This window comes from Saccoglossus kowalevskii, chromosome 2, assembly GCF_978046115.1.
Source record: "Saccoglossus kowalevskii chromosome 2, keSacKowa6.1, whole genome shotgun sequence".
Lineage (NCBI taxonomy): Eukaryota > Metazoa > Hemichordata > Enteropneusta > Harrimaniidae > Saccoglossus > Saccoglossus kowalevskii.
Window position 1 is genome coordinate 22389167 of NC_140642.1, and position 19037 is coordinate 22408203.

The 19037-nt window shown below is 40.7% G+C and overlaps 23 non-coding genes across 23 annotated transcripts; all 23 read right to left on the minus strand.

Annotated features, from left to right (window-relative positions):
- Positions 1-770: 770 nt before the first annotated feature.
- TRNAI-AAU (transfer RNA isoleucine (anticodon AAU)) lies at positions 771-844 on the minus strand. The gene has a single exon. It is a non-coding gene; the product is annotated as a tRNA-Ile (tRNA).
- A 394-nt stretch (positions 845-1238) lies between these two features.
- On the minus strand, positions 1239-1312 carry TRNAI-AAU (transfer RNA isoleucine (anticodon AAU)). Its single transcript has one exon. It is a non-coding gene; the product is annotated as a tRNA-Ile (tRNA).
- A 349-nt stretch (positions 1313-1661) lies between these two features.
- Positions 1662-1735, minus strand: TRNAI-AAU (transfer RNA isoleucine (anticodon AAU)). The gene has a single exon. It is a non-coding gene; the product is annotated as a tRNA-Ile (tRNA).
- A 1309-nt stretch (positions 1736-3044) lies between these two features.
- On the minus strand, positions 3045-3118 carry TRNAI-AAU (transfer RNA isoleucine (anticodon AAU)). The gene has a single exon. It is a non-coding gene; the product is annotated as a tRNA-Ile (tRNA).
- Positions 3119-3467: 349 nt separating this feature from the next.
- On the minus strand, positions 3468-3541 carry TRNAI-AAU (transfer RNA isoleucine (anticodon AAU)). Its single transcript has one exon. It is a non-coding gene; the product is annotated as a tRNA-Ile (tRNA).
- Positions 3542-3935: 394 nt separating this feature from the next.
- TRNAI-AAU (transfer RNA isoleucine (anticodon AAU)) lies at positions 3936-4009 on the minus strand. Its single transcript has one exon. It is a non-coding gene; the product is annotated as a tRNA-Ile (tRNA).
- Positions 4010-4404: 395 nt separating this feature from the next.
- On the minus strand, positions 4405-4478 carry TRNAI-AAU (transfer RNA isoleucine (anticodon AAU)). The gene has a single exon. It is a non-coding gene; the product is annotated as a tRNA-Ile (tRNA).
- A 1315-nt stretch (positions 4479-5793) lies between these two features.
- On the minus strand, positions 5794-5867 carry TRNAI-AAU (transfer RNA isoleucine (anticodon AAU)). The gene has a single exon. It is a non-coding gene; the product is annotated as a tRNA-Ile (tRNA).
- An 857-nt stretch (positions 5868-6724) lies between these two features.
- TRNAI-AAU (transfer RNA isoleucine (anticodon AAU)) lies at positions 6725-6798 on the minus strand. The gene has a single exon. It is a non-coding gene; the product is annotated as a tRNA-Ile (tRNA).
- Positions 6799-7193: 395 nt separating this feature from the next.
- On the minus strand, positions 7194-7267 carry TRNAI-AAU (transfer RNA isoleucine (anticodon AAU)). Its single transcript has one exon. It is a non-coding gene; the product is annotated as a tRNA-Ile (tRNA).
- Positions 7268-7655: 388 nt separating this feature from the next.
- TRNAI-AAU (transfer RNA isoleucine (anticodon AAU)) lies at positions 7656-7729 on the minus strand. Its single transcript has one exon. It is a non-coding gene; the product is annotated as a tRNA-Ile (tRNA).
- A 394-nt stretch (positions 7730-8123) lies between these two features.
- TRNAI-AAU (transfer RNA isoleucine (anticodon AAU)) lies at positions 8124-8197 on the minus strand. Its single transcript has one exon. It is a non-coding gene; the product is annotated as a tRNA-Ile (tRNA).
- Positions 8198-9054: 857 nt separating this feature from the next.
- On the minus strand, positions 9055-9128 carry TRNAI-AAU (transfer RNA isoleucine (anticodon AAU)). Its single transcript has one exon. It is a non-coding gene; the product is annotated as a tRNA-Ile (tRNA).
- Positions 9129-9523: 395 nt separating this feature from the next.
- Positions 9524-9597, minus strand: TRNAI-AAU (transfer RNA isoleucine (anticodon AAU)). The gene has a single exon. It is a non-coding gene; the product is annotated as a tRNA-Ile (tRNA).
- A 388-nt stretch (positions 9598-9985) lies between these two features.
- TRNAI-AAU (transfer RNA isoleucine (anticodon AAU)) lies at positions 9986-10059 on the minus strand. Its single transcript has one exon. It is a non-coding gene; the product is annotated as a tRNA-Ile (tRNA).
- A 1332-nt stretch (positions 10060-11391) lies between these two features.
- TRNAI-AAU (transfer RNA isoleucine (anticodon AAU)) lies at positions 11392-11465 on the minus strand. The gene has a single exon. It is a non-coding gene; the product is annotated as a tRNA-Ile (tRNA).
- An 864-nt stretch (positions 11466-12329) lies between these two features.
- On the minus strand, positions 12330-12403 carry TRNAI-AAU (transfer RNA isoleucine (anticodon AAU)). Its single transcript has one exon. It is a non-coding gene; the product is annotated as a tRNA-Ile (tRNA).
- Positions 12404-13266: 863 nt separating this feature from the next.
- Positions 13267-13340, minus strand: TRNAI-AAU (transfer RNA isoleucine (anticodon AAU)). Its single transcript has one exon. It is a non-coding gene; the product is annotated as a tRNA-Ile (tRNA).
- Positions 13341-14197: 857 nt separating this feature from the next.
- TRNAI-AAU (transfer RNA isoleucine (anticodon AAU)) lies at positions 14198-14271 on the minus strand. The gene has a single exon. It is a non-coding gene; the product is annotated as a tRNA-Ile (tRNA).
- An 863-nt stretch (positions 14272-15134) lies between these two features.
- Positions 15135-15208, minus strand: TRNAI-AAU (transfer RNA isoleucine (anticodon AAU)). Its single transcript has one exon. It is a non-coding gene; the product is annotated as a tRNA-Ile (tRNA).
- Positions 15209-16071: 863 nt separating this feature from the next.
- On the minus strand, positions 16072-16145 carry TRNAI-AAU (transfer RNA isoleucine (anticodon AAU)). Its single transcript has one exon. It is a non-coding gene; the product is annotated as a tRNA-Ile (tRNA).
- An 857-nt stretch (positions 16146-17002) lies between these two features.
- Positions 17003-17076, minus strand: TRNAI-AAU (transfer RNA isoleucine (anticodon AAU)). Its single transcript has one exon. It is a non-coding gene; the product is annotated as a tRNA-Ile (tRNA).
- Positions 17077-18877: 1801 nt separating this feature from the next.
- Positions 18878-18951, minus strand: TRNAI-AAU (transfer RNA isoleucine (anticodon AAU)). The gene has a single exon. It is a non-coding gene; the product is annotated as a tRNA-Ile (tRNA).
- Between the last annotated feature and the right edge of the window lie 86 nt (positions 18952-19037).

Sequence of the window (19037 nt, forward strand, 5' to 3'; positions counted from 1 at the left end):
TGTTGTTTCGTAATTTTAGTTTCGCTGTTTTATTCTAACTATTTCAAGGTCGCATAACTAAGTGCTTGCAGAATGCAACGTCTATTACACACAAGATGCAGGTAGTAGAATCAGCCAATAGCGTTCAAGAGTACGCAAAGCATTTTGAGTGACCTACATGCAGATGATTCCCACGATGCCAGTCGTCGCACTATTATCACAATTTTACATTCGAGCAACAGCGGATTTTAAATTTCATTTTCCAAACGTTGATGCAACCGAATGCCGCCAATGGTGTTCAACAGATCCGCAAAATGAAGACAGGCCGGTATGGGGATCGACCCACGACCTCAGCGTTATTAGCAGCGCGCTCTAAACAAATGAGCTAACCGGCCGTTACGTCATGCTATATTTTCGGTAATCGTGTTTCGAAAACAAATACAATAGCATATTATTAAATCTGTGCGATTCGAAGTGCTTATTGAAGACTGTTGTTTCGTAATTTTAGTTTCGCTGTTTTATTCTAACTATTTCAAGGTCGCATAACTAAGTGCTTGCAGAATGCAACGTCTATTACACACAAGATGCAGGTAGTAGAATCAGCCAATAGCGTTCAAGAGTACGCAAAGCATTTTGAGTGACCTACATGCAGATGATTCCCACGATGCCATTCGTCGCACCATTCTCACAATTTTACACTCGAGCAACAGAGTATTTTAAATTTCAATATCCAAACGTTTATGCAATCAAATGCCGCCAATGGTGTTCAACAGACACACAAAATAAAGACTGGGCCGATATGGGGATCGAACCCACGACCTCAGCGTTATTAGCACCGCGCTCTAACCAACTGAGCTAACCGGCCATTACGACATGCTAACATTTCGGTAATCGTGTTTTGAAAACAAATACAATAGCACATTATAAAATCTGTGCGTTTGGAAGTGGTTATTGAAGGCTGTTGTTTCGTAATTTGAAATTCGCTGTTTTATTCTAACTATTTCAAGGTCGCATAACTAAGTGCTTGCAGAATGCAACTTCTATTAACCACAAAATGCTGGGAGTAAAGTCAGCCAATAGCGTTCAAGAGAACGCAAAGCATTTTGAGTGACCTACATGCAGATAATTCCCATGATGCCATTCGTCGCACTATTCTCACAATTTTACATTCGAGCAACATCGGATTTCAAATTTCATTTTCTAAACGTTGATGCTACCGATGCCGCCAATGGTGTTCAACAGACACACAAAATAAAGTCTGGCCGCTATGGGGATCGAACCCACGACCTCAGCGTTATTAGCACCGCGCTCTAACCAACTGAGCTAACCGGCCATTACGTCATGCTAGAATTTCTATAATCGTATTTTGAAAACAAATGCAATAGCACATTATCCAATCTCTGCGTTTCAAAAAGGTTATTGACGACTGTTGTTACATAATTTGAAATACAGAGTTTTATTCTAACTATTTTAAGGTCGCATAACTAAGTGCTTGCAGAATGCAACGTCTATTACACACACTATGCTGGTAGTAAAATAAGCCCATGATTCCCATGATGCCATTCGTCGCACTATTCTCACAATTTTACACACGAGCAACAGAGTATTTTAAATTTCAATATCCAAACGTTTATGCAATCAAATGCCGCCAATGGTGTTCAACAGACACACAAAATAAAGACTGGCCGATATGGGGATCGAACCCACGACCTCAGCGTTATTAGCACCGCGCTCTAACCAACTGAGCTAACCGGCCATTACGACATACTAACATTTCGGTAATCGTGTTTTGAAAACAAATACAATTGCACATTATAAAATCAGTGCGTTTGGAAGTGGTTATTGAAGGCTGTTGTTTCGTAATTTGAAATTCGCTGTTTTATTCTAACTATTTCAAGGTCGCATAACTAAGTGCTTGCAGAATGCAACTTCTATTAACCACAAAATGCTGGGAGTAAAGTCAGCCAATAGCGTTCAAGAGAACGCAAAGCATTTTGAGTGACCTACATGCAGATAATTCCCATGATGCCATTCGTCGCACTATTCTCACAATTTTACATTCGAGCAACATCGGATTTCAAATTTCATTTTCTAAACGTTGATGCAACCGATGCCGCCAATGGTGTTCAAAATAAAGTCTGGCCGATATGGGGATCGAACCCACGACCTCAGCGTTATTAGCACCGCTCTCTAACCAACTGAGCTAACCGGCCATTACGACATGCTAACATTTCGGTAATCGTGTTTTGAAAACAAATACGATAGCACATTATTAAATCTGTGTCGTTCGAAGTGGTTATTGAAGGCTGATATTTCGTAATTTGAAATTCGCTGTATTATTTTAACTAGTTTAAGGACGCATAACTAAGTGCTTGCAGAATGCAACGTCTATTACCCACAAGATGCTGGTAGTAGAATCAGCCAATAGCGTTCAAGAGTACGCAAAGCATTTTGAGTGACCTACATGCAGATGATTCCCACGATGCCATTCGTCGCACTATTCTCACAATTTTACATTCGAGCAACATCGGATTTCAAATTTCATTTTCTAAACGTTGATGCAACCGATGCCGCCAATGGTGTTCAAAATAAAGTCTGGCCGATATGGGGATCGAAGCCACGATCTCAGCGTTATTAGCACCGCGCTCTAACCAACTGAGCTAACCGGCCATTACGACATGCTAACATTTCGGTAATCGTGTTTTGAAAACAAATACGATAGCACATTATTAAATCTGTGTCGTTCGAAGTGGTTATTGAAGGCTGATATTTCGTAATTTGAAATTCGCTGTATTATTTTAACTAGTTTAAGGACGCATAACTAAGTGCTTGCAGAATGCAACGTCTATTACCCACAAGATGCTGGTAGTAGAATCAGCCAATAGCGTTCAAGAGTACGAAAAGCATTTTGAGTGACCTACATGCAGATGATTCCCACGATGCCATTCGTCGCACCATTCTCACAATTTTACACTCGAGCAACAGAGTATTTTAAATTTCAATATCCAAACGTTTATGCAATCAAATGCCGCCAATGGTGTTCAACAGACACACAAAATAAAGACTGGCCGATATGGGGATCGAACCCACGACCTCAGCGTTATTAGCACCGTGCTCTAACCAACTAAGCTAACCGGCCATTACGACATGCTAACATTTCGGTAATCGTGTTTTGCAAACAAATACAATAGCACATTATAAAATCTGTACGTTTGGAAGTGGTTATTGAAGGCTGTTGTTTCGTAATTTGAAATTCGCTGTTTTATTCTAACTATTAACCACAAAATGCTGGGAGTAAAGTCAGCCAATAGCGTTCAAGAGAACGCAAAGCATTTTGAGTGACCTACATGCAGATGATTCCCATGATGCCATTCGTCGCACTATTCTCACAATTTTACATTCGAGCAACATCGGATTTCAAATTTCATTTTCTAAACGTTGATGCAACCGATGCCGCCAATGGTGTTCAACAGACACAAAATAAAGTCTGGCCGATATGGGGATCGAACCCACGACCTCAGCGTTATTAGCACCGCGCTCTAACCAACTGAGCTAACCGGCCATTACGACATGCTAAAATTTCGGTAATCGTGTTTTGAAAACAAATACGATAGCACATTATTAAATCTGTGTCGTTCGAAGTGGTTATTGAAGGCTGTTGTTTCGTAATTTGAAATTCGCTGTTTTATTCTAACTATTTCAAGGTCGCATAACTAAGTGCTTGCAGAATGCAACGTCTGTTACCCACAAGATGCTGGTAGTAATATCAGCCAATAGCGTTCAAGAGTACGCAAAGCATTTTGAGTGACCTACATGCAGATGATTCCCACGATGCCATTCGTCGCACCATTCTCACAATTTTACATTCGAGCAACATCGGATTTCAAATTTCATTTTCTAAACGTTGATGCAACCGATGCCGCCAATGGTGTTCAACTGACACACAAAGTAAAGTCTGGCCGATATGGGGTTCGAACCCACGACCTCAGCGTTATTAGCACCGCGCTCTAACCTACTGAGCTAACCGGCCATTACGACATGCTAAAATTTCGGTAATCGTGTTTTGAAAACAAATACGATAGCATATTATTAAATCTGTGTCGTTCGAAGTGGTTATTGAAGGCTGATATTTCGTAATATGAAGTTCGCTGTATTATTTTAACTAGTTTAAGGACGCATAACTAAGTGCTTGCAGAATGCAACGTCTATTACCCACAAGATGCTGGTAGTAGAATCAGCCAATAGCGTTCAAGAGTACGCAAAGCATTTTGAGTGACCTTCATGCAGATGATTGCCACGATGCCATTCGTCGCACCATTCTCACAATTTTACACTCGAGCAACAGCGTATTTTAAATTTCAATATCCAAACGTTGATGCAATCAAATGCCGCCAATGGTGTTCAACAGACACACAAAATAAAGACTGGCCGATATGGGGATCGAACCCACGACCTCAGCGTTATTAGCACCGCGCTCTAACCAACTGAGCTAACCGGCCATTACGACATGCTAACATTTCGGTAATCGTGTTTTGAAAACAAATACAATAGCACATTATAAAATCTGTGCGTTTGGAAGTGGTTATTGAAGGCTGTTGTTTCGTAATTTGAAATTCGCTGTTTTATTCTAACTATTTCAAGGTCGCATAACTAAGTGCTTGCAGAATGCAACTTCTATTAACCACAAAATGCTGGGAGTAAAGTCAGCCAATAGCGTTCAAGAGAACGCAAAGCATTTTGAGTGACCTACATGCAGATGATTCCCATGATGCCATTCGTCGCACTATTCTCACAATTTTACATTCGAGCAACATCGGATTTCAAATTTCATTTTCTAAACGTTGATGCAACCGATGCCGCCAATGGTGTTCAACAGACACACAAAGTAAAGTCTGGCCGGTTAGGGTTAGACCTCAGCGTTATTAGCACCGCGCTCTAACCAACTGAGCTAACCGGCCATTACGACATGCTAAAATTTCGGTAATCGTGTTTTGAAAACAAATACGATAGCACATTATTAAATCTGTGTCGTTCGAAGTGGTTATTGAAGGTTGATATTTCGTAATTTGAAATTCGCTGTATTATATTAACTAGTTTAAGGACGCATAACTAAGTGCTTGCAGAATGCAACGTCTGTTACCCACAAAATGCTGGTAGTGAAATAAGCCAATAGCGTTCAAGAGAACGCAAAGCATTATGAGTGACCTACATGCAGATGATTCCCATGATGTCATTCGTCGCACTATTCTCACAATTTTACACTCGAGCAACAGCGGACTTCAATATCCAAACGTTGATGCAACCAAATGCCGCCAATGGTGTTCAACAGACACACAAAATAAAGACTGGCCAATATGGGAATCGAACCCACGACCTTAGCGTTATTAGCACCGCGCTATAACCACCTGAGGTAACCGGCCATTACGTCATGCTAGAATTTCGATCGTCGTATTATGAAAACAACTGCAATAGCACATTATCAAATCTCTGCGTTTCAAACTAGTTATTGACGGCTGTTGTTGCATAATTTGAAATACAGAGTTTTATCCTAACTAGTTCAAGATCACATAACTAAGTGCTTGCAGAATGCAACTTCTGTTAACCACAAAATGCAGGGAGTAAAGTCAGCCAATAGCGTTCAAGAGAACGCAAAGCATTTTGAGTGACCTACATGCAGATGATTCCCATGATGCCATTCGTCGCACTATTCTCACAATTTTACATTCGAGCAACATCGGATTTCAAATTTCATTTTCTAAACGTTGATGCAACCGATGCCGCCAATGGTGTTCAACAGACACACAAAATAAAGTCTGGCCGATATGGGGTTCGAACCCACGACCTCAGCGTTATTAGCACCGCGCTCTAACCAACTGAGCTAACCGGCCATTACGACATGCTAAAATTTCGGTAATCGTGTTTTGAAAACAAATACGATAGCACATTATTAAATCTGTGTCGTTCGAAGTGGTTATTGAAGGTTGATATTTCGTAATTTGAAATTCGCTGTATTATATTAACTAGTTTAAGGACGCATAACTAAGTGCTTGCAGAATGCATCGTCTGTTACCCACAAAATGCTGGTAGTGAAATAAGCCAATAGCGTTCAAGAGAACGCAAAGCATTATGAGTGACCTACATGCAGATGATTCCCATGATGTCATTCGTCGCACTATTCTCACAATTTTACACTCGAGCAACAGCGGACTTCAATATCCAAACGTTGATGCAACCAAATGCCGCCAATGGTGTTCAACAGACACACAAAATAAAGACTGGCCAATATGGGAATCGAACCCACGACCTTAGCGTTATTAGCACCGCGCTATAACCAACTGAGGTAACCGGCCATTACGTCATGCTAGAATTTCGATCGTCGTATTATGAAAACAACTGCAATAGCACATTATCAAATCTCTGCGTTTCAAACTAGTTATTGACGGCTGTTGTTGCATAATTTGAAATACAGAGTTTTATCCTAACTAGTTCAAGATCACATAACTAAGTGCTTGCAGAATGCAACTTCTGTTAACCACAAAATGCTGGGAGTAAAGTCAGCCAATAGCGTTCAAGAGAACGCAAAGCATTTTGAGTGACCTACATGCAGATGATTCCCATGATGCCATTCGTCGCACTATTCTCACAATTTTACATTCGAGCAACATCGGATTTCAAATTTCATTTTCTAAACGTTGATGCAATCAAATGCCGCCATTGGTGTTCAACAGACACACAAAATAAAGACTGGCCGATATGGGGATCGAACCCACGACCTCAGCGTTATTAGCACCACGCTCTAACCAACTGAGCTAACCGGCCATTACGACATGTTAAAATTTCGGTAATCGTGTTTTGAAAACAAATACGATAGCACATTATTAAATCTGTGTCGTTCGAAGTGGTTATTGAAGGCTGATATTTCGTAATTTGAAATTCGCTGTTTTATTCTAACTATTTCAAGGTCGCATAACTAAGTGCTTGCAGAATGCAACGTCTATTACCCACAAGATGCTGGTAGTAGAATCAGCCAATAGCGTTCAAGAGTACGCAAAGCATTTTGAGTGACCTACATGCAGATGATTCCCACGATGCCATTCGTCGCACCATTCTCACAATTTTACACTCGAGCAACAGCGTATTTTTAATTTCAATATCCAAACGTTGATGCAATCAAATGCCGCCAATGGTGTTCAACAGACACACAAAATAAAGACTGGCCGATATGGGGATCGAACCCACGACCTCAGCGTTATTAGCACCGTGCTCTAACCAACTGAGCTAACCGGCCATTACGACATGCTAACATTTCGGTAATCGTGTTTTGAAAACAAATACGATAGCACATTATTAAATCTGTGTCGTTCGAAGTGGTTATTGAAGGCTGATATTTCGTAATTTGAAATTCGCTGTATTATTTTAACTAGTTTAAGGACGCATAACTAAGTGCTTGCAGAATGCAACGTCTATTACCCACAAGATGCTGGTAGTAGAATCAGCCAATAGCGTTCAAGAGTACGCAAAGCATTTTGAGTGACCTACATGCAGATGATTCCCACGATGCCATTCGTCGCACCATTCTCACAATTTTACACTCGAGCAACAGCGGACTTAAATATCCAAACGTTGATGCAACCAAATGCCGCCAATGGTGTTCAACAGACACACAAAATAAATTCTGGCCGCTATGGGGATCGAACCCACGACCTCAGCGTTATTAGCACCGCGCTCTAACCAACTGAGCTAACCGGCCATTACGTCATGCTAGAATTTCTATAATCGTATTTTGAAAACAAATGCAATAGCACATTATCAAATCTCTGCGTTTCAAAAAGGTTATTGACGACTGTTGTTACATAATTTGAAATACAGAGTTTTATTCTAAATATTTTAAGGTCGCATAACTAAGTGCTTGCAGAATGCAACGTCTATTACCCACAAAATGCTGGTAGTGAAATAAGCCAATAGCGTTCAAGAGAACACAAAGCATTATGAGTGACCTACATGCAGATGATTCCCGCAATGCCATTCGTCGCACTTTTGTCACAATTTTACCTTCGAGCAACATCGGATTTCAAATTTCATTTTCTAAACGTTGATGCAACCGATGCCGCCAATGGTGTTCAACAGACACACAAAATAAAGTCTGGCCGATATGGGGTTCGAACCCACGACCTCAGCGTTATTAGCACCGCGCTATAACCAACTGAGCTAACCGGCCATTACGACATGCTAAAATTTCGGTAATCGTGTTTTGAAAACAAATACGATAGCACATTATTAAATCTGTGTCGTTCGAAGTGGTTATTGAAGGTTGATATTTCGTAATTTGAAATTCGCTGTATTATATTAACTAGTTTAAGGACGCATAACTAAGTGCTTGCAGAATGCATCGTCTGTTACCCACAAAATGCTGGTAGTGAAATAAGCCAATAGCGTTCAAGAGAACGCAAAGCATTATGAGTGACCTACATGCAGATGATTCCCATGATGTCATTCGTCGCACTATTCTCACAATTTTACACTCGAGCAACAGCGGACTTCAATATCCAAACGTTGATGCAACCAAATGCCGCCAATGGTGTTCAACAGACACACAAAATAAAGACTGGCCAATATGGGAATCGAACCCACGACCTTAGCGTTATTAGCACCGCGCTATAACCAACTGAGGTAACCGGCCATTACGTCATGCTAGAATTTCGATCGTCGTATTATGAAAACAACTGCAATAGCACATTATCAAATCTCTGCGTTTCAAACTAGTTATTGACGGCTGTTGTTGCATAATTTGAAATACAGAGTTTTATCCTAACTAGTTCAAGATCACATAACTAAGTGCTTGCAGAATGCAACTTCTGTTAACCACAAAATGCTGGGAGTAAAGTCAGCCAATAGCGTTCAAGAGAACGCAAAGCATTTTGAGTGACCTACATGCAGATGATTCCCATGATGCCATTCTTCGCACTATTCTCATAATTTTACATTCGAGCAACATCGGATTTCAAATTTCATTTTCTAAATGTTGATGCAATCAAATGCCGCCATTGGTGTTCAACAGACACACAAAATAAAGACTGGCCGATATGGGGATCGAACCCACGACCTCAGCGTTATTAGCACCACGCTCTAACCAACTGAGCTAACCGACCATAACGACATGTTAAAATTTCGGTAATCGTGTTTTGAAAACAAATACGATAGCACATTATTAAATCTGTGTCGTTCGAAGTGGTTATTGAAGGCTGATATTTCGTAATTTGAAATTCGCTGTTTTATTCTAACTATTTCAAGGTCGCATAACTAAGTGCTTGCAGAATGCAACGTCTATTACCCACAAGATGCTGGTAGTAGAATCAGCCAATAGCGTTCAAGAGTACGCAAAGCATTTTGAGTGACCTACATGCAGATGATTCCCACGATGCCATTCGTCGCACCATTCTCACAATTTTACACTCGAGCAACAGCGTATTTTTAATTTCAATATCCAAACGTTGATGCAATCAAATGCCGCCAATGGTGTTCAACAGACACACAAAATAAAAACTGGCCGATATGGGGATCGAACCCACGACCTCAGCGTTATTAGCACCGTGCTCTAACCAACTGAGCTAACCGGCCATTACGACATGCTAACATTTCGGTAATCGTGTTTTGAAAACAAATACGATAGCACATTATTAAATCTGTGTCGTTCGAAGTGGTTATTGAAGGCTGATATTTCGTAATTTGAAATTCGCTGTATTATTTTAACTAGTTTAAGGACGCATAACTAAGTGCTTGCAGAATGCAACGTCTATTACCCACAAGATGCTGGTAGTAGAATCAGCCAATAGCGTTCAAGAGTACGCAAAGCATTTTGAGTGACCTACATGCAGATGATTCCCACGATGCCATTCGTCGCACCATTCTCACAATTTTACACTCGAGCAACAGCGGACTTAAATATCCAAACGTTGATGCAACCAAATGCCGCCAATGGTGTTCAACAGACACACAAAATAAATTCTGGCCGCTATGGGGATCGAACCCACGACCTCAGCGTTATTAGCACCGCGCTCTAACCAACTGAGCTAACCGGCCATTACGTCATGCTAGAATTTCTATAATCGTATTTTGAAAACAAATGCAATAGCACATTATCAAATCTCTGCGTTTCAAAAAGGTTATTGACGACTGTTGTTACATAATTTGAAATACAGAGTTTTATTCTAAATATTTTAAGGTCGCATAACTAAGTGCTTGCAGAATGCAACGTCTATTACCCACAAAATGCTGGTAGTGAAATAAGCCAATAGCGTTCAAGAGAACACAAAGCATTATGAGTGACCTACATGCAGATGATTCCCGCAATGCCATTCGTCGCACTTTTGTCACAATTTTACCTTCGAGCAACATCGGATTTCAAATTTCATTTTCTAAACGTTGATGCAATCATATGCCGCCAATGGTGTTCAGCAGACACACAAAATAAAGACTGGCCGATATGGGGATCGAAGCCACGACCTCAGCGTTATTAGCACCGCGCTCTAACCAACTGAGCTAACCGGCCATTACGACATGCTAAAATTTCGGTAATCGTGTTTTGAAAACAAATACGATAGCACATTAATAAATCTGTGTCGTTCGAAGTGGTTATTGAAGGCTGTTGTTTCGTAATTTGAAATTCGCTGTTTTATCCTAACTAGTTCAAGGTCACATAACTAAGTGCTTGCAGAATGCAACTTCTGTTAACCACAAAATGCTGGGAGTAGAATCAGCCAATAGCGTTCAAGAGTACGCGAAGCATTTTGAGTGACCTACATGCAGATGATTCCCATGATGCCATTCGTCGCACTATTCTCACAATTTTACATTCGAGCAACATCGGATTTCAAATTTCATATTCTAAACGTTGATGCAACCGATGCCGCCAATGGTGTTCAACAGACACACAAAATAAAGTCTGGCCGATATGGGTATCGAACCCACCACCTCAGCGTTATTAGCACCGCGCTATAACCAACTGAGGTAACCGGCCATTACGTCATGCTAGAATTTCGATCGTCGTATTATGAAAACAACTGCAATAGCACATTATCAAATCTCTGCGTTTCAAACTAGTTATTGACGGCTGTTGTTGCATAATTTGAAATACAGAGTTTTATCCTAACTAGTTCAAGATCACATAACTAAGTGCTTGCAGAATACAACTTCTGTTAACCACAAAATGCTGGGAGTAAAGTCAGCCAATAGCGTTCAAGAGAACGCAAAGCATTTTGAGTGACCTACATGCAGATGATTCCCATGATGCCATTCGTCGCACTATTCTCACAATTTTACATTCGAGCAACATCGGATTTCAAATTTCATTTTCTAAACGTTGATGCAATCAAATGCCGCCATTGGTGTTCAACAGACACACAAAATAAAGACTGGCCGATATGGGGATCGAACCCACGACCTCAGCGTTATTAGCACCGCGCTCTAACCAACTGAGCTAACCGGCCATTACGACATGTTAAAATTTCGGTAATCGTGTTTTGAAAACAAATACGATAGCACATTATTAAATCTGTGTCGTTCGAAGTGGTTATTGAAGGCTGATATTTCGTAATTTGAAATTCGCTGTTTTATTCTAACTATTTCAAGGTCGCATAACTAAGTGCTTGCAGAATGCAACGTCTATTACCCACAAGATGCTGGTAGTAGAATCAGCCAATAGCGTTCAAGAGTACGCAAAGCATTTTGAGTGACCTACATGCAGATGATTCCCACGATGCCATTCGTCGCGACATTCTCACAATTTTACACTCGAGCAACAGCGTATTTTTAATTTCAATATCCAAACGTTGATGCAATCAAATGCCGCCAATGGTGTTCAACAGACACACAAAATAAAGACTGACCGATATGGGGATCGAACCCACGACCTTAGCGTTATTAGCACCGCGCTCTAACCAAATGAGCTAACCGGCCATTACGACATGCTAACATTTCGGTAATCGTGTTTTGAAAACAAATACGATAGCACATTATTATATCTGTGTCGTTCGAAGTGGTTATTGAAGGCTGATATTTCGTAATTTGAAATTCGCTGTATTATTTTAACTAGTTTAAGGACGCATAACTAAGTGCTTGCAGAATGCAACGTCTATTACCCACAAAATGCTGGTAGTGAAATAAGCCAATAGCGTTCAAGAGAACGCAAAGCATTATGAGTGACCTACATGCAGATGATTCCCGCAATGCCATTCGTCGCACTATTCTCACAATTTTACCTTCGAGCAACATCGGATTTCAAATTTCATTTTCTAAACGTTGATGCAATCATATGCCGCCAATGGTGTTCAGCAGACACACAAAATAAAGACTGGCCGATATGGGGATCGAACCCACGACCTCAGCGTTATTAGCACCGCGCTCTAACCAACTGAGCTAACCGGCCATTACGACATGCTAAAATTTCGGTAATCGTGTTTTGAAAACAAATACGATAGCACATTATTAAATCTGTGTCGTTCGAAGTGGTTATTGAAGGCTGATATTTCGTAATTTGAAATTCGCTGTTTTATTCTAACTATTTCAAGGTCGCATAACTAAGTGCTTGCAGAATGCAACGTCTATTACCCACAAGATGCTGGTAGTAGAATCAGCCAATAGCGTTCAAGAGTATGCAAAGCATTTTGAGTGACCTACATGCAGATGATTCCCACGATGCCATTCGTCGCGCCATTCTCACAATTTTACACTCGAGCAACAGCGTATTTTTAATTTCAATATCCAAACGTTGATGCAATCAAATGCCGCCAATGGTGTTCAACAGACACACAAAATAAAGACTGGCCGATATGGGGATCGAACCCACGACCTTAGCGTTATTAGCACCGCGCTCTAACCAAATGAGCTAACCGGCCATTACGACATGCTAACATTTCGGTAATCGTGTTTTGAAAACAAATACGATAGCACATTATTAAATCTGTGTCGTTCGAAGTGGTTATTGAAGGCTGTTGTTTCGTAATTTGAAATTCGCTGTTTTATCCTAACTAGTTCAAGGTCACATAACTAAGTGCTTGCAGAATGCAACTTCTGTTAACCACAAAATGCTGGGAGTAGAATCAGCCAATAGCGTTCAAGAGTACGCGAAGCATTTTGAGTGACCTACATGCAGATGATTCCCATGATGCCATTCGTCGCACTATTCTCACAATTTTACATTCGAGCAACATCGGATTTCAAATTTCATTTTCTAAACGTTGATGCAACCGATGCCGCCAATGGTGTTCAACAGACACACAAAATAAAGTCTGGCCGATATGGGGATCGAACCCACGACCTCAGCGTTATTAGCACCGCGCTCTAACCAACTGAGCTAACCGGCCATTACGACATGCTAAAATTTCGGTAATCGTGTTTTGAAAACAAATACGATAGCACATTATTAAATCTGTGTCGTTCGAAGTGGTTATTGAAGGCTGATATTTTGTAAATTGAAATTCGCTGTATTATATTAACTAGTTTAAGGACGCACAACTAAGTGCTTGCAGAATGCAACGTCTGTTACCCACAAGATGCTGGTAGTAAAATAAGCCAATAGCATTCAAGAGAACGCAAAGCATTATGAGTGACCTACATGCAGATGATTCCCACGATGTCATTCGTCGCACTATTCTCACAATTTTACACTCGAGCAACAGCGGACTTAAATATCCAAACGTTGGTGCAACCAAATGCCGCCAATGGTGTTCAACAGACACACAAAATAAAGTCTGGCCGCTATGGAGATCGAACCCACGACCTCAGCATTATTAACACCGCGCTCAAACCAACTGAGCTAACCGGCCATTACGTCATGCTAGAATTTCTATAATCGTATTTTGAAAACAAATGCAATAGCACATTATCAAATCTCTGCGTTTCAAAAAGGTTATTGACGACTGTTGTTACATAATTTGAAATACAGAGTTTTATTCTAACTATTTTAAGGTCGCATAACTAAGTGCTTGCAGAATGCAACGTCTATTACCCACAAGATGCTTGTAGTAAAATAAGCCAATAGCGTTCAAGAGTACGCAAAGCATTTTGAGTGACCTACATGCAGATGATTCCCGCAATGCCATTCGACGCACTATTCTCACAATTTTACATTCGAGCAACATCGGATTTCAAATTTCATTTTCTAAACGTTGATGCAATCATATGCCGCCAATGGTGTTCAGCAGACACACAAAATAAAGACTGGCCGATATGGGGATCGAACCCACGACCTCAGCGTTATTAGCACCGCGCTCTAACCAACTGAGCTAACCGGCCATTACGATATGCTAACATTTCGGTAATCGTGTTTTGAAAACAAATACAATAGCACATTATAAAATCTGTGCGTTTGGAAGTGGTTATTGAAGGCTGCTGTTTCGTAATTTGAAATTCGCTGTTTTATTCTAACTATTTCAAGGTCGCATAACTAAGTGCTTGCAGAATGCAACTTCTATTAACCACAAAATGCTGGGAGTAAAGTCAGCCAATAGCGTTCAAGAGAACGCAAAGCATTTTGAGTGACCTACATGCAGATGATTCCCATGATGCCATTCGTCGCACTATTCTCACAATTTTACATTCGAGCAACATCGGATTTCAAATTTCATTTTCTAAACGTTGATGCAACCGATGCCGCCAATGGTGTTCAACAGACACACAAAATAAAGTCCGTCCGATATGGGGATCGTACCCACGACCTCAGCGTTATTAGCACCGCGCTCTAACCAACTGAGCTAACCGGCCATTACGACATGCTAACATTTCGGTAATCGTGTTTTGAAAACAAATACGATAGCACATTATTATATCTGTGTCGTTCGAAGTGGTTATTGAAGGCTGATATTTCGTAATTTGAAATTCGCTGTATTATTTTAACTAGTTTAAGGACGCATAACTAAGTGCTTGCAGAATGCAACGTCTATTACCCACAAAATGCTGGTAGTGAAATAAGCCAATAGCGTTCAAGAGAACGCAAAGCATTATGAGTGACCTACATGCAGATGATTCCCGCAATGCCATTCGTCGCACTATTCTCACAATTTTACCTTCGAGCAACATCGGATTTCAAATTTCATTTTCTAAACGTTGATGCAATCATATGCCGCCAATGGTGTTCAGCAGACACACAAAATAAAGACTGGCCGATATGGGGATCGAACCCACGACCTCAGCGTTATTAGCACCGCGCTCTAACCAACTGAGCTAACCGGCCATTACGACATGCTAAAATTTCGGTAATCGTGTTTTGAAAACAAATACGATAGCACATTATTAAATCTGTGTCGTTCGAAGTGGTTATTGAAGGCTGATATTTCGTAATTTGAAATTCGCTGTTTTATTCTAACTATTTCAAGGTCGCATAACTAAGTGCTTGCAGAATGCAACGTCTATTACCCACAAGATGCTGGTAGTAGAATCAGCCAATAGCGTTCAAGAGTATGCAAAGCATTTTGAGTGACCTACATGCAGATGATTCCCACGATGCCATTCGTCGCGCCATTCTCACAATTTTACACTCGAGCAACAGCGTATTTTTAATTTCAATATCCAAACGTTGATGCAATCAAATGCCGCCAATGGTGTTCAACAGACACACAAAATAAAGACTGGCCGATATGGGGATCGAACCCACGACCTTAGCGTTATTAGCACCGCGCTCTAACCAAATGAGCTAACCGGCCATTACGACATGCTAACATTTCGGTAATCGTGTTTTGAAAACAAATACGATAGCACATTATTAAATCTGTGTCGTTCGAAGTGGTTATTGAAGGCTGTTGTTTCGTAATTTGAAATTCGCTGTTTTATCCTAACTAGTTCAAGGTCACATAACTAAGTGCTTGCAGAATGCAACTTCTGTTAACCACAAAATGCTGGGAGTAGAATCAGCCAATAGCGTTCAAGAGTACGCGAAGCATTTTGAGTGACCTACATGCAGATGATTCCCATGATGCCATTCGTCGCACTATTCTCACAATTTTACATTCGAGCAACATCGGATTTCAAATTTCATTTTCTAAACGTTGATGCAACCGATGCCGCCAATGGTGTTCAACAGACACACAAAATAAAGTCTGGCCGATATGGGGATCGAACCCACGACCTCAGCGTTATTAGCACCGCGCTCTAACCAACTGAGCTAACCGGCCATTACGACATGCTAAAATTTCGGTAATCGTGTTTTGAAAACAAATACGATAGCACATTATTAAATCTGTGTCGTTCGAAGTGGTTATTGAAGGCTGATATTTTGTAAATTGAAATTCGCTGTATTATATTAACTAGTTTAAGGACGCACAACTAAGTGCTTGCAGAATGCAACGTCTGTTACCCACAAGATGCTGGTAGTAAAATAAGCCAATAGCATTCAAGAGAACGCAAAGCATTATGAGTGACCTACATGCAGATGATTCCCACGATGTCATTCGTCGCACTATTCTCACAATTTTACACTCGAGCAACAGCGGACTTAAATATCCAAACGTTGGTGCAACCAAATGCCGCCAATGGTGTTCAACAGACACACAAAATAAAGTCTGGCCGCTATGGAGATCGAACCCACGACCTCAGCATTATTAACACCGCGCTCAAACCAACTGAGCTAACCGGCCATTACGTCATGCTAGAATTTCTATAATCGTATTTTGAAAACAAATGCAATAGCACATTATCAAATCTCTGCGTTTCAAAAAGGTTATTGACGACTGTTGTTACATAATTTGAAATACAGAGTTTTATTCTAACTATTTTAAGGTCGCATAACTAAGTGCTTGCAGAATGCAACGTCTATTACCCACAAGATGCTTGTAGTAAAATAAGCCAATAGCGTTCAAGAGTACGCAAAGCATTTTGAGTGACCTACATGCAGATGATTCCCGCAATGCCATTCGACGCACTATTCTCACAATTTTACATTCGAGCAACATCGGATTTCAAATTTCATTTTCTAAACGTTGATGCAATCATATGCCGCCAATGGTGTTCAGCAGACACACAAAATAAAGACTGGCCGATATGGGGATCGAACCCACGACCTCAGCGTTATTAGCACCGCGCTCTAACCAACTGAGCTAACCGGCCATTACGATATGCTAACATTTCGGTAATCGTGTTTTGAAAACAAATACAATAGCACATTATAAAATCTGTGCGTTTGGAAGTGGTTATTGAAGGCTGCTGTTTCGTAATTTGAAATTCGCTGTTTTATTCTAACTATTTCAAGGTCGCATAACTAAGTGCTTGCAGAATGCAACTTCTATTAACCACAAAATGCTGGGAGTAAAGTCAGCCAATAGCGTTCAAGAGAACGCAAAGCATTTTGAGTGACCTACATGCAGATGATTCCCATGATGCCATTCGTCGCACTATTCTCACAATTTTACATTCGAGCAACATCGGATTTCAAATTTCATTTTCTAAACGTTGATGCAACCGATGCCGCCAATGGTGTTCAACAGACACACAAAATAAAGTCCGTCCGATATGGGGATCGTACCCACGACCTCAGCGTTATTAGCACCGCGCTCTAACCAACTGAGCTAACCGGCCATTACGACATGCTAAAATTTCGGTAATCGTGTTTTGAAAACAAATACGATAGCACATTATTAAATCTGTGTCGTTCGAAGTGGTTATTGAAGGCTGATATTTCGTAATTTGAAATTCGCTGTTTTATTCTAACTATTTCAAGGTCGCATAACTAAGTGCTTGCAGAATGCAACGTCTATTATCCACAAGATGCTGGTAGTAGAATCAGCCAATAGCGTTCAAGAGTACGCAAAGCATTTTGAGTGACCTACATGCAGATGATTCCCACGATGCCATTCGTCGCGCCATTCTCACAATTTTACACTCGAGCAACAGCGTATTTTTAATTTCAATATCCAAACGTTGATGCAATCAAATGCCGCCAATGGTGTTCAACAGACACACAAAATAAAGACTGGCCGATATGGGGATCGAACCCACGACCTTAGCGTTATTAGCACCGCGCTCTAACCAAATGAGCTAACCGGCCATTACGACATGCTAACATTTCGGTAATCGTGTTTTGAAAACAAATACGATAGCACATTATTAAATCTGTGTCGTTCGAAGTGGTTATTGAAGGCTGATATTTCGTAATTTGAAATTCGCTGTTTTATTCAAACTATTTCAAGGTCGCATAACTAAGTGCTTGCAGAATGCAACGTCTATTACCCACAAGATGCTGGTAGTAGAATCAGCCAATAGCGTTCAAGAGTATGCAAAGCATTTTGAGTGACCTACATGCAGATGATTCCCACGATGCCATTCGTCGCGCCATTCTCACAATTTTACACTCGAGCAACAGCGTATTTTTAATTTCAATATCCAAACGTTGATGCAATCAAATGCCGCCAATGGTGTTCAACAGACACACAAAATAAAGACTGGCCGATATGCGGATCGAACCCACGACCTTAGCGTTATTAGCACCGCGCTCTAACCAAATGAGCTAACCGGCCATTACGACATGCTAACATTTCGGTAATCGTGTTTTGAAAACAAATACGATAGCACATTATTAAATCTGTGTCGTTCGAAGTGGTTATTGAAGGCTGTTGTTTCGTAATTTGAAATTCGCTGTTTTATCCTAACTAGTTCAAGGTCACATAACTAAGTGCTTGCAGAATGCAACTTCTGTTAACCACAAAATGCTGGGAGTAGAATCAGCCAATAGCGTTCAAGAGTACGCGAAGCATTTTGAGTGACCTACATGCAGATGATTCCCATGATGCCATTCGTCGCACTATTCTCACAATTTTACCTTCGAGCAACATCGGATTTCAAATTTCATTTTCTAAACGTTGATGCAATCATATGCCGCCAATGGTGTTCAGCAGACACACAAAATAAAGACTGGCCGATATGGGGATCGAACCCACGACCCCAGCGTTATTAGCACCGCGCTCTAACCAACTGAGCTAACCGGCCATTACGACATGCTAAAATTTCGGTAATCGTGTTTTGAAAACAAATACGATAGCACATTATTAAATCTGTGTCGTTCGAAGTGGTTA